Source organism: Sinocyclocheilus rhinocerous, unplaced genomic scaffold (genome assembly GCF_001515625.1).
Source record: "Sinocyclocheilus rhinocerous isolate Xijiao unplaced genomic scaffold, SAMN03320098_v1.1 scaffold712, whole genome shotgun sequence".
Lineage (NCBI taxonomy): Eukaryota > Metazoa > Chordata > Actinopteri > Cypriniformes > Cyprinidae > Sinocyclocheilus > Sinocyclocheilus rhinocerous.
Genome location: NW_015642789.1, coordinates 1,257,367 through 1,271,916, shown reverse-complemented (window position 1 = coordinate 1,271,916; position 14,550 = coordinate 1,257,367). Strand labels below are relative to the sequence as shown.

The window sequence follows — 14,550 nt, the reverse complement described above, 5'->3', positions numbered from 1 at the left end:
ATGTCAAGCCACTGTCAGTGTCAGAGGACTGGGGGAATGTTGCTGTGCTCTTGGCATATGCGCTTGTGAATGACCATCCTCCGGCATCGACAGATGAAGCGTTGAATTTTGCTGCATAGATCAGTTGCCTGAAGCCGCGAGGCGACCGTTCATTCATCGTCTTGCATGCAAGAAATCTTCGAGGAATTGTGAGAATTTTTTTTTTTTTTTGAAGGTGCTCTCTTTGAGGCTTCGGCGTTCGTTTGCATGTGGATCTATCTGTCAAAACTGAGCTGAACGCAGAGACATCTTTTAACTGAACATTAGATACCATCCTCAGCTTTCTTCTGGATTGCAGGTGAGTGGACAAACGTGCTTCGTGAATTCATTTCAGCCCAGAGATGCTTTACGTGCGAGATGTGGCCACGAATACTAATGTACACTAGTGCAGTGTGTTAGAGGAAAGCATAGAGAAATGAGATCATGTTATAGGACTGACATTTCTCATGAATCGCAAAGAAGTTGTGGTTTACGAGCAGTTTGGTTAGGATAATGGGATTTAATTTGGTGGTTTTGCTTTATGTATAAATATTTGCTTTTGGTGATGCTGGCCACTCCAAATATCGTAGCCTATTCACTTTAGACACAGATAACCTTATCCTCAATGTCACGTTTCAACTTTTTTATTTAATATGCGAGCCGTAAGTGGTAATGATTGTGCACCTATATTAGTTTAATGAATTTTGATTTTGCGTTCCTTGTATTTTTCCACACACAATATAAGAGATCAGAATCGGAAATAAAATGTAAATGTTTGTAAATTATTCTCATGTAAGCGAGAAAACATGCAAATAGGAATGTTGGTCATGAATCTTCCTCATGTAGCCTATATGCGCTTTCATAATCCAATTAACTTTATTTTATGGATTTAATTTACGCTCATTTAAAGTGAATAGCCTAACGTTACCTCACACTCTTCACTTTTCGCTCTCCTTGCTATCTTATCTTCTTGAATTTTCGTCTACTGAATCTGAATCTACTGAGTCCGTTTAATGTACGACTAACCCCATCATATATTCAGTTTTGTGGGACTCTGTCAAAGAAAATGATACACGTTCAGAATGTGAAACTGGTTGTTGCCGAGTGGTCATAATTCAGCTCTTCTACCTCAAACTCCGCTCTGTTCATCTGGACTGTTGCACTCACAAATCTTCATTTCCCCTCACACACGGCTCTGACATCGGCTAAAATAATTTTTTATAAAATAAATGTTTTTTAAGTAGAAAATCGGCCAGCATTTGCATGAGAATCACTGGCATCTGCTATGAAGGACAGGGATGATATTAATCGGTCTGACTAACACAATCAAACGGCGCTTTCAGTGAGGAAGATGAGGTGAATTTATCTCGAGCGTGACCTCTTCACATCATCGTTTTTATCTCCGTCTTGAAGCGAAACAGCAGGTTGACCTGAGACGGCGTGTCGGCAGGGTGAAAACGGTTCATTCACGAACCGAAAGGGCATGTTGCTAGTGGATAAACGACGAAATTAACCCAGTTTAGATTTAAATTGTATCCACATTTCATTTGAGATGAAAAAATGAAGCAGATAAACCCCAAAGGAAGTCTTAAAAGTTTGTATTTCGGTATGTTTCAACTGCGTTTGCAAACAATCTTTTAGTAACCACAGAAGTTAGGTTACAAGTTCGTTAGTGCGTTAAATAGATGCTCACAGAAATCGCGTTCGCCCGAGGAGGTAACCATAGCAACAGTATACTGCTCGAGCGCCTTCCTGTAAGATCAGTATCGGACGGTACGTTTACATATCACAAATATAGGCCTAATTACAAAAGTGTTTTGTTTATAAGATCTTTAAGATAGGCTAGCTGACTGTTGGATAACTATATAGAATTAAAAAAAACTGAATTTGTAAAATTATTGCCGTATAACCTTTTACATTTTTTTTCAAATAACACTTTTTTTTGTCTGTTTGCCCTGAAAAGTTGTCATCAGACACCTGCAAATAGAACAATGATGAATATAAATTTTCTATGGCTATGCGTTTATATGGTATTAGTAAAAACGTTTCTCTGTTTTATATTTGATGTAAGTAAATCACTCTTCACTCAGCTTTTGTTTTATGACACTTTAATTGGGACAGCATATTTGACTGCCTGATTGTCCAATTCAGTTGTAACCCCATAAAGTCATTAGATGTCTGAATTTTACTTCATATTTCACATTTAATTCAGTGGCAATTCTTAAGCCATGGTGATGTCATGCACAAGTTATGTTATTTTTTGCCAATTTAGTAATTTTTTCAACTTTTTCAGTGCTGCTGCTTTGTTAATCAGCATGCATTGTGTATTTGGTCCGGTATGCAATGTTAATTTATAATAATAAACCAGCTTTTGATACATTATTTCATGTGATTATGATTCCGGTGTAGTTTATGCTGACTCTGTGCAGATTTAAAAAGCCTTTATTGGCAAATTAAGTATACTTAGTATAATTAAAGTTAGTATAATTGGTTTATACTGCCATGAAGGCAACCCCCCCCCCGTAGTGTCCTATACACCATTGGTTTAAACATTGCTCATCAGAAAGCAATAAGTGTCACTTATGTAGGTTTGACTCCCCTGTGTATGGCAAAGTATGATTACATTCTGTACGTTGCATTCTGCTCACTATGTGGCTTTGTAGTGTGTTCTCTTTGATGAGGCGTTGAGAGGCAGAGAAAGCTGTAGAGCATCTCTAGATCACAGGCTCTTTAATCAATAAGGTTAACTACACAAAGCCGAGAGGACAAGTCTCCACTGGGTGCACACCCATCAACTTTACCTGCTTCCTCCTTTCCCTTACCTCGCAGGCTCCATGCGGTTTGGTCAGAATCGTAAAGTAAATCAAGGGCCGTCTTTTCCTTATCTCACAGCATGATCTTCCTAAGTTTGATTTGCATGTTTGCTCTGATTGTCAAAAAGCCTCTAGCATTTTTACATAGCGCTGCATACTATTGATTTGATTATGTCAGTCAGGTGCATTAAGCGTTTCCTGAAGGGTAATTGGAGGGTATTATGTGCTTAAAAGCGGTTTGTTCCTCTCTTTTTAGCCGTTGGCTCTCAGATAGATACATACGTTTAAAAGGAAACTGAGGGTCGATTCTGAATGGGGTGGCCACAAGAGACCCATGCTGAGTGCTTATCCTCCTTGCCCCAGTTAAATGCTGTGCTCAAGTGTGTTAGTTTAGGGGCCAATTTGGATATGTGCTTGTATCTTCTTGGCTCGGATTTTGAGGTCAGCGATATTACCTTATCAGTCCATTCAGAGGAGACTCTGCAGCTGTGAAAACAGCAATGTAAAGATCCTAAAGTATGTGCTATCTCATCACTCATCTCTCCCATTGTCCACCAGGCATCTAGTGTTTGCAGAACAGCTCCTTGGTCTCTGGCTTTGACTGAATGTTGAGATGAGTACTTGATGGATAGTCACAAACAAACCCCCCAGCAACCTTCGAGTAGGCCCACGTAGCTCAGTAGCGCCACCTATTGATGAGTACGTTGCAGCAACAAACCACAATGTCCGAAACTACCCAGGGTTCCAGAGTAGTTAACCCACAGACAGAGGGGCATTTGAAATTGGTGGGTCACACATAAGACCGTGCTTGTTTTAGTTGCATGCTGTGTCACCAGCGTGCACTACACCTCGAGAGAACCCCCTCTTCTCTTCTCTCATGATGGCATACGGGCTTGCCCCGATTAGCTTAAGAGAATTTGACAAGTTGCGATGCATGCAGGCGGAATCCTTGACCTATTTCTTAATGAGTGAACAGTACAAATGCATTCAGAGGGCTGCGTTTGCAGTGCAGGCCTTACCACCGTCCCCCCACCGCTTGTGCACACAGACAGACTCTTGCACGCTTATGCCCTGCTAGGGCTGGACAATAATTCAATATCAATATGTATCGCGATATAATTTTTTTCAATAACGGTGATATGATTTTTAAACACATTTCCGATATTTCGATATACATTAACAGTGTTTCCCATACATTGATTTATTTGTGCAGTTTGACTGGGAAAGAAATTATAGAAATTATACTTTTATTTAGCAAGGATGCTTAAAATTGATCAAAAGTGATGATAAAGGCATTTATAATGTTACAAAAGATTTCTATTTCAGATAAATAGTGTTCATATCGATATCGGAATTATATCGTATCGACCGAAATTAAGAAATATATCGTGATATCAATTTTGGCCATATCGTCCAGCCCTATGCCCTGCAGGATGGGCTCTTGTCGAGAGAGTTCATCTGCTTCCTTTATGCTAGTCTCATGTATTAGTGTGTGTATTAGGGATGTAACGGTATGAAAATTTCATATCACGATTATAGTGACCAAAGTTATCACGATTATCAATATTATCACGATTTTGCTAAAATTAGATGAAAATGTTCAAAAAGAACTGATACACACACTGAAAACATTTCAATAAGTTTTATATTTGAAAATCAACAAACAACAAATACAATTAGCAGCTATATGCACTTTTTTAGCATAAAAATTAAATTAACATTAACATGAAGCTCTAATAATAATTCAATCGTAACCTCACAGGTATGCTCTTTAGGCAAATCAACAAAAACGGAAAAAGTTTTGTGTATCCTAGTGTGTATCCAACGTTTGTTTGTTTGTCCAACGCATTGATCTTGCATTCTCTTTTGCAGCGTTGCTGCTTGACTGTTTATCTATGTCTCTCTACCGTCCATCTGATCTGTCACAACAAAGATCGCTATCACTCTTGACCTTTATTGCTTGCTTAAAGCGTGTTTTCGGTGTACGTATACATGCATCCAAGTGTACCAAAGTGGAGCCAGATGTGGTGCCGATTACAATTATCCTGTGACATAGATGTTTGGAAGCAGGATGCAGATTCACTGTAAGTAGAAAATGGTGTGCACTGGTCTTCCAAATAGTTAGCTCCAGCTGCCCGGCTTCTCTGTCTGTCTTCGTACTTCATACATAAACAACCTGTTGTGATAATTTGTCTTCAGCATTGGTGGATTAGGCATGGGGTTGATACGGTGACCTGGCGTTTGGCAACACTGTAATTAGGCCTGTGTTTTCTGCTGCAGCTAATTACCCTTAAACAGCTGGTGGACAGACTCTCGCTTGGAAGGTGCCAGTGAGAGAATTGTGGGTGTTGACGCATTTGCAGCTGCAGAGTGTGGGCAAGAGAATAGGACGAGTCAATCATGCGCAGATGCCACTCATTCTGAGCACGCTGCCAGTTTTATGCAACATTTTATTAAGAATGCAAACACGTTCGCCATAAGATCTGTTGTCTATGTCACTCTCCCTAAGCAAAAGTGGTGTTTTCTCTACAAAATTATTTATTCATCCTTGTGTCATTCCAAACCTGTATTACTTTGTTTTTTTCTGTAGAACATGAAAGGCTGGTTTTGTCCATACAGTGACAATGGAGTCTAAAATAACTTTGGACCCTCTTAACTGTCATTCATACAAGCATTAGGACATTATTCAGAAATATCTGCTTCTGTGTTCCACAGAACAACAAAAGTCATAAGGAATGACATAAGGGTGAATAAATGATGACAGAATTTTCATTTTTGGGTGAATTATACTTTAGAGCTAACGTCATTTTATGCCACAACACTCCTACTGTAAAAAGTTATATTTAGAGAACCTTAAGGCACTTGTACTCTTGTTTTTTTTGCGCTGTGATCATCTGCAAAAAGTGATATTGCTACTAGTAGCTTGTTGAGACCATTTTTGCTTTTGACTATCTGAAATAGTGCTTTCATATGAGCAGCTCAAAACACAGACACAAAAATCAATTGCCTCCCATTTCTCCAATACAAACTCAGACCCTCCACTGCCTTTTAATGAGTGGGCCAATAAATGCATGCTGTTCTGAGAGAGAACTTTTTGAGGGTAACGGGGTGAGCGTGATTTTATGGCTAGTTGTTATTATGTGAGATGCTTTGGTTTGGGATGGCTGGGGCTTTTTGGATGTTTGGGCTGTATCTGTGCTTAGTTTTATCCGGCCTTCATGATTGAGTTTTGCCTCTTGAGACTTTGGCCAGAAAGAAAGCACTTGAGGAAGACAGAGAAAAGACTTTGTGTGCGTGTGGAGTGGGAGAGAGAGCGCTCGAGAGAGAGCAAGACACATGTTGCCGTGTGCCTGGTCATAATAGGCAAGAGTTCTCCAGTTAAACCCAGCACTCCCCTTCTCCTTCTCTCCCCCTGTAGCCGCCGCCAGCTTGCAGAAAACAAAAGCTTTTGTTTAGATCTTCAATCCAGCAGATGGGAGGAAGGACAGTAAATGAAAACAGCAAAGGGAATGGAGCTAGTGGACCATGATGGGGAGCATACAAACTTGGAGGCTGGTCCTTTGGGAAGAGTAACGGTCCCTGAAAAATGCTGCCACGAAGTTCCTGCACTGTGCGGCCCTCTGTTACATTTTCATCCCAAGCCTTTGACTGAAAGCGTTAGTCAGAGCCTCCAGGCTCTCTTGGGGCCCGGGCTGCTTTTATTAAGATGTTAATGGAATTGCCTTCAAGACACACTTCTATAGGACAGCCATTCTTCAATGCCTCAATCTGTCTTCTGCGTGGAACACATTAGCAGCTTACACACAACAGGTTCCTCACGCATTCGAGGTTCACTCATTGTGGTACTACTCTAAGACTCTATAATTCTTTCATGTATATAATCCTTCCCGCCACCTGCATGCCATATTTCACAGCATGTGAAGACCGCCCATTTCAGCGATAACAGTAATAATGTATGGACTATACTATAGTGCTTCTGTTTGTTTGTCAGTGAATTGTAGGCTGATTGTATAGTAACATCAAATCAGTATGTTAAACCTTTTTTATACACAGCATCTAAAAGGAGGCACGGTATGCTTACGCAAGCCTTTTGTGCCTTCCACAAACCGCTAATGATTTCCCTCTCTTAACCACAACCCCTCATGTTGTGTTTGCTAAACCCGTACTTGAGATTCCACCACAGACCTGCTAGGCAAAAAGAATGATGTGCTAAACAAGTTGGTTTTTTTTACAGTCCGTAATTTGTGTGTGATAGAACTTCATCCTATCAGTATTGGAATACTTGCTTACTTGTCTTGTTTATTGGAATGGTCACTGGCTGTGTAATTACCATTCAGTGAATCCTTTTGATTGACAAGTGTTAGCTAACTGACAATGTAATAATAATCTAATAATATTTGATACTTCGTTTTTTTAAAGGGCAGTGCACTCAAAAATAATTTTCTCTCCCTTAAGTGATTCCAAAGTTATGACTTACTTTCCTCTGCAGAACTGTTTTGTATATAGAATGAAAGTCAATGTGGTCCAAACCAATTTGTTTTATTGTATGGACAAAATAAAATGCTGAGACATTTGTTGTGTTCCTCAGAAGAAAGAAAGGCCATGGGCAGGTAGACAAGTGTTACCCAAGGTTCATGTTCTGTGGATATGCACACTGCCCCCTGTTGACTGGAAGTTGTAGTCCTTGTTTTGAAGTTGTCATTTCAGTGTTGCATTGATGTTCTTTCTAATTCTCTTTTTCTTTTCTGCTTGATTCAAGAGCAGTGCACATTCAAATCACACCTTTTCCGGCCTCTGAGTGGTGCACTGGTGGGAATAATTCCTTTGTTGTGGGAATATAATTGCTTTTAACCTCCTTTTACCTGTCTGAGATTTTTGGCTTATGCACGTACGCTGACGTGTACCCACCTGCATCCATGCTGTCTGCTTTGTTACAATTCTCAAGTCAGCCATGGCCTTATCAGGAGAGATAGCTCCTCTTTCCTGTCAGGAGGCAGACGCCTTAACACATCCTCTCCGCCTCAGCTGGGAAAAGAGCTCCGATAAGCCTCCCAAATTCATTCCTGAGCCTGATAGCAAACAGGGCTCCTCGGAAAAGAGAGAGAGAGACAGAGGCAGGAGAAAAGGGATCTCAAGAAGATAAACACTTTCCACAGCACAGAGAAAAACAAACTGAAAGTGATGATGAAAGTTGATGAAACTCTCAACTTCCAAAGTTAAAAATATGACACATGCCATCTTTGTGTACCCATGATCATAACTGGTTTGTGCAAGCACATTCACAGAAGGCCCGGCTGGTGCCAGGAGTCTTGGACACGCTCCTTTGAAAACAAGAAGTATCCATACTTAGAATGAGAACAGAGGGTCATACCGAAGGAGCGACTCAGAGTGGGAAAAGTATTCTGGACTGAGAAGTTCTCCCTTATGCTCAGCATTCTGTTTGAAATCTTTACTTTAGCTTGGGTAGCACTAGCAGCCACAGTGAATTCAAAGGTTCCTTGAGTTCTTGCTAGTTATTTCAAATGTATACTTCACATAGAGAAGAAACATTGATAATACGGCTAGGTTTTGACACAAATTTCACAATTCGATTCGATTCTCATTCACAAGCTTGCGATTCGATTCGATTCCCAATTCCATTCGATTCGATTCAATATCGATTATTTTGGATATATATTAGGTACAGTACATGACAAATTTTCTCAAGGAAAAATAATCTCTTAACTAATGCTGTAAAATATACATGAGAGTCAGTTGGTACTACATTACTATAATATTGAAGGTTAAAACTGACAGATTTTTTAGGCTATACAACTGCTTAAATTACACTTAATTAAGTTTTTATAATAAAATAAGTTACAATTACATAATAATATTTCTACTTCAATTCGTTGAAGAACAGTAAAAGTTATAATTAATATATTATCTGGTGCACATATTTAGCAAAATGCTCCTCTCTACAGTTAATTTTTCTAGCTGACTAATGAGATTATGGTCACCGAATATGTTTTTTTCTGAGGTAAATGTGACGTTACGTGACATTGTTTACAAGCCGTTATATTGACGTCTTTGCGCGGAGGAAACACTGATTGAGCGATTACTTGAGACAGGATACGGATTGTAAAGTTGTACTCTTTCTTTTAACTTATCTTCGGATGTTTAGTCATGATTATTTTGTGCTGAAACTGGTATTAATGAGGGGTAGATGATCAGTTCACGTCACTTCGCGCTGCCGCTTTTATTGAACCGTGGCGCGCCGCGCAACAATGGTCACTCCAGTCCACATTAAACAGCACCAAAACGGCATTCATGAACATAATTTGAAATCTGAGACTTTGTTTCATATTAAAAGTAGCAAAGCACAATGCTTATTGTGATTTATTGGATGGGAGGTGCCCTTCAATGTTCCATTCATTAACTGAAAACAGGCCAGACTAATCGATTCTTGGGATTTAAGAATCAATATCGTTTCGTAAAAATGAGAATCGATTATAATCGAGATATCGATATTTTTTACCCAGTCCTAATTGATAAGGCCCACACGTAAAAAACGGCAGATTTCCACAGAATCTGAACACCCATCATGCCCAGTATTACATTTGTTCCTGAACATTTCAGTGGTCATTTTTTCTCTATTTTGGATAATTGATCCAAAATACAGGTTACAGCTTACAGATTTTCTTTCTGAGGAATACTGACTACAGCACTTAGCTATCTTGTTGTTTGATAGCTTGTCCTTCAAAGGCGATAGTCACAATGAAACTGGAAAATATAGAGTCATTTCAAAACATCAAGGTCATTGGGTGCACTAGAAATTGATTAGACCACAAATCTGACCTTTGGGGGAAGCGTGATTGTTTGAGCATGTACAAATGAATCATTTGTTTGCGTGTTGTACATAAAAATTCTTGTAGCATGTTTTCTAACAGCTTCTGTATCTTTTTTTGACCTGCTAACGTACAACAGAGATGTCATAGCATGATTTCTGCTGTGTCAAACCTCAACAATATTTCCCTTCAGCGTTCCATATTTGAGGTTGAAAAGGCAGCACAATTACGCACGTAAGCGTTCGTCTTTTGGATTACACCACAGGAAATAAATAATCAAATGTTGACATCATGTATAATTCACAGGTCAACAGCAATGTAGGTCAACCACGCTCCTTTTCTTGAGCATTTAAGGGGAGCGACTGTCGAATTAGGGTATCTAAGACAATTATCCCAAGTGTGACAGCACAGAGAGTCTCAACAGAGGACAGCAGATCCCTGTGTTGTTCGCCGAGATGTTGATTAAATATGACTGCACTGAAGCTACTGTCTGCCGATGGGGGTTGGGGAGGGACGGGGCAAGAGAGAGGGAGGGATAATGGAAGGGTGGTTTGGGCAGGTTCTCTGCTGTGAATGAATAGCGGCTCAAGTCTGCATCAGTAGCCGTTTAGGATTATGGGTTAATGCTGTTTAATGCCTGCCACACAAGAAGTGAAAGCGTGGAATCTGTGACACTCTGTCACTGTGATGTAATGGTGTCAGCTGGGTGTTTACTCAGCACGGTGCTCTTGCACTGATCTGAGTCCAGCTTTTCTGGATAGTTCATATCAGAACTTCTGGAAGCTCAGCAGATCACAGGTTATCTAGCTGTTGGCCATTTCCTGGGGCCTTCCTCAACTTTGAAGTCAACATGAACCAAAATGGATGCTATTTACTTTCTTAATACACATTCCTGATCTGATTGTCCACTAATTGGTGCATGTTATTCCAAGGAAATGTACTCTGTTTCTGAAATTACACTGAACAAATTATAATATATTGTTCCAGTATTACACGATGGCATATTGGTACCTGTATATTTTACAGCTAATAAAGTGATATAATTTTATTATATACCAAGCAACATAAGTCAATACTCGTACAGAGACGAAGCATGGTCTCTGTACAAAAACAAGCAAAAACAAAACACCTTCAGGTTAACACACAGCCCTAAAATAATGCAATGAACATGACCTAAATGTAACACAAAAAACCCTTAAATACATTACTGATAACAAAAATGAGGAGAGACAAAGTCATTTATATAGAATATAATCTTATGTCAATGTCCTTTTGTTTTGTTTTTCTCCATAAATTATATGGTAATTCATATTTTGCACTTCAAAAAACACTGATTTTACAGTACAGTTATGCGATGGTAAACCATTTACAGTTTTTCACTCTACATGATACTCTACAAGGTAAATTACTGTTAACCAATAAACAGGTTTTTACTTTCTTTTTCTGTAAGAATTCCTGATAGATAAACAATTCCTGATAAATAAAATCAAATCCTGATGTATTTTTTCTCATTGGTTATCTTGTTTCATTGTACTGTATAATATGTCATTTTGTATGCATCAGTGAAGGATAATGGGTTGAGTGCCATTTCATGTTGATTTTGTGGTTGCTAGGATGTTCCTGGGTGGTTGCTATGACATCAAATAGTTGTTTGGGTGTTCTGTGTGGTTGCTAAGGTGTTGCTGTGTTATGTTGTTTTGGTTAGTTGATACAAATACAGAACTGAAAATTGGCACCAAATATTAGTACTAATCAAACGTCTTCCATTCATTTCAGTTCTACTTCTATGCATTCAAATTTATATCATGCTGTTTTGCTGATGTTAATTCAAATTCAGTTCAGATTTAGGAATTACATTATATTTTCACCAGGGCGCACAACCCTGATGGTCATCTAGTGAGAAAACAAATTTTCTAAAATCGTTTTAGATAAAACAGCCTGATGAACTCATATACAACTTTGCAGAAACATTCTCATTACCACAAGCGCTTTAGAGGCTTTTAAGTTGAATTGTTTAGTGAGTTTTTGGCAGTAACCGGAGGCGTCTTAACTGCTTGCAAACACATTCGAGATGAAGTTTCTAACCTTCAGCTGAGTTGAAGACGGCGCTTATTGCCACGGGCAAGAGTTCAGAGGTGAACTGAGCTCAACCACCCACCTTATATGCTCATTGCATTGGTCCCACATCAACTGTATTGGAAATACTCCAGTTATGTAACGGACTCAAAAAAGGCAGAGCTGCTGTTCCTGGAGGCGATAAATATTTCTTTATCTCTGCCTGTCATTATTATGCATCAGAACGATTCTGTAAATTGAAGGCTTTGTTGAAGAATTTTTCGAAAGCATGCATGCCGCAAAACAGTATGGTTTGTGAGAGCCTGAATTAAAAATTAATGCGCTTTATAATGTTTGTTTGTTTACTCATTTAGTTTCAGCCTGACAATTAACAGCTTGTAGCAGACAGCTTTCCACCCCTCCTAAACACTGTCCCTCCTTCGTTCCTCTGTTCCCCCCTTTGTTTGCTCAGTGGGGTGGAGGAAAGAAGTGTTTGTGGCTGCAAGCAAGTATATGTGTGCATGCGTACGTGATGTTGGGTGGAGTTTTGTTCTTGTATGTTGGTGCTGTGGTGTCAATATAACCATGCCCTCTTCTGTCAAGCTTTATCTGGGTTGTTGCATCACCTACTGATCTTTGCAGGACTTTGGCAGATGCCCAACGCGTCTCCATTAATGACCAGAGACACACACACCTGTCCTTCTTAGAATGAAAGGCAGGTCTCTGATTGTCTTTCCATTGATGTTGGATCAGTAAAACAAAGCCCAAGGTGTGTAAGTGTGTGGCCGTGACTGGGTTCTTCTTGTGGATTCGTGCTTCTGTCTAGCCAACTGGCCTTAGGCTTTCCACACCGAGTCAATACGCTTCAAATCATGCGGCTACTCTGCTTTGCTCTCTCTCAGAACGAAAGATCTTCACCTAGATAAGATCCTTGCAGAAACACCTCAGGTTACGGCATAAATTGTCCCAGTAACTCTGTCCGACAACCTCATCAGTATACCGTGACCTGCTATCAGCCTCAATCTCCTTGATGTTCTAACGGTGGTTAAAGGAAATCTACTACAGATCATGTCTGTGTCCATCATCGCTGTTGCACGCTGTGATAAGTGGATGAATTAAATGAATGTAGAGATTATGGTAAGCTCGGCGGTTATGTACGCTGTGCGACATACTGCGGGTCACAACCTATCAATCCCCCGCATCTTCAACATGTCGCTCCACATTTAAATCCTTCTCTGATGCTTTCTTGTCCTCCTACGTGTGACAATGACATTTATTTTTCATCAGCTAAAAGTCTTGATTTGTTTTTCATTTTTTTGCATACCTTTTCAATGCAGAGTGGGAGATCGTCCTCTCAGTCAGTGCTTCATTGTGAGGTGTTTGTGTCTCACCTTGTTGTATGTAGAATGTAAATTATTGTGAAGCAATAATAAAGATTGAATACTAAAAGGATTTTTTTCTTGGTCCTCCAGAAAGATCGATTTTTTTTTTTTCTAGAAATATTTGCGAATATATATTGCATGTATTTGTGTGTGTGTGTGTGTGTGTGTGTGTGCGTGTGTGTGTATATGTAATTTGGAAACAATTAATACATTTATTTGGCAAGGACATATTAAATTGATCAAAAATAAGTAATGTGCTTGATCACCAAAATCAGCATAGAATGATTTCTGAAGGATTATGTTACACTGAAGACTGAAGTAATGGCTGCTAAAAATTCAGTTTTGCCATCACATGCATAAATTATATTTTAAAATATATTAAAATAGATTTTTTTTAATTTTTAGTAATATTTCACAGTATTACTATTTTTACTGTATTTTTTTGATCAAATAAATGCAGCTTTGGTGAGCATATGAGACTTCTTTCAAAAAGCATTACAAAAATCTTACTGACCCCACACTTTTGAACAGTAGTGCCTGTAATCAATTATTTAATTTTATTTTTAACTACATTTTTTTGTTTAAACGGGTCATATGATGCGATTTCAAGTTTTCCTTTCTCTTTGGAGTGTTACAAGCTGATTGTGCATAGATAAGATCCCTGAAGTTGCAAAGACTAAAGTCTCAAAACCAAAGAGATATTCTTTATCAAAGTTAAGACTCTGCCACGCCCCCCTAAAACGGCTCGTTCTAACACGCCCCACATATCTACCTCACTATGTGGAAATATTAGCATAAAGCCGCCCAAATGTTCAGCAAAGAAAGAAGGCGTGGTTTCAGTAACCGCAGTTAGAGTTGAAGCAGCCATGTCAGGGAGACGCCGTGTGCTTCTAGGCGAAAGCAAAATCACTTTATTTGGCCTTCCGAAAGTAGATGCATTTAGGAATCTTTAAGATAACTGAAGCTCGCGATTATGGTAAGGGGCGTTACATTTCCGACGAGTGCTTGCGGTGTTCGGCCAATCACAATGCACTGGGTCAGCTGGCCAATCAGAGCAGACTGCATTTGTCGGAAGGAGGGACTTTGTAGAAAACTAAGCGTTTGAGAGAGGCGGGGCTTAGAGGACCTACAATAATGTACAGTATTTGAAAAATCATGTGTTTTTTGAACATTAAAGCATGTATATATATTCTGTTACACCAAATACACAAAATAATGATCTTTAAAAAAGCATCATATGACCCCTTTAATAAAATTAAGCAACAAGCTGATTTTTTTTTATTATTATAAGGGAAATATATCATCCATATGTGACCCTGGACCACAAAACCAGTCATAAGGGTCAATTTTTTGAAATTGAGATTTATACATTATATGCAAGCTGAATAAACAAGCTTTCCATTGATGTATGGTTTGTTAGGATAGGATAATATTTGGTCAAGATACAACTATTTG

At 39.1% G+C, this 14,550-nt stretch overlaps 1 protein-coding gene across 1 annotated transcript in view; it reads left to right on the top strand.

Annotated features, from left to right (window-relative positions):
- The first annotated feature begins 210 nt into the window (after positions 1-210).
- The window catches only part of LOC107756355 (plexin-A2-like), an 86,212-nt gene continuing 71,872 nt past the window's right edge, over positions 211-14,550 (top strand). Inside the window, exon 1 of the mRNA XM_016573404.1 lies at positions 211-337. The gene's annotated coding sequence lies outside the window, so the exon portion shown is untranslated. The remainder of the gene's footprint in view (positions 338-14,550) is intronic.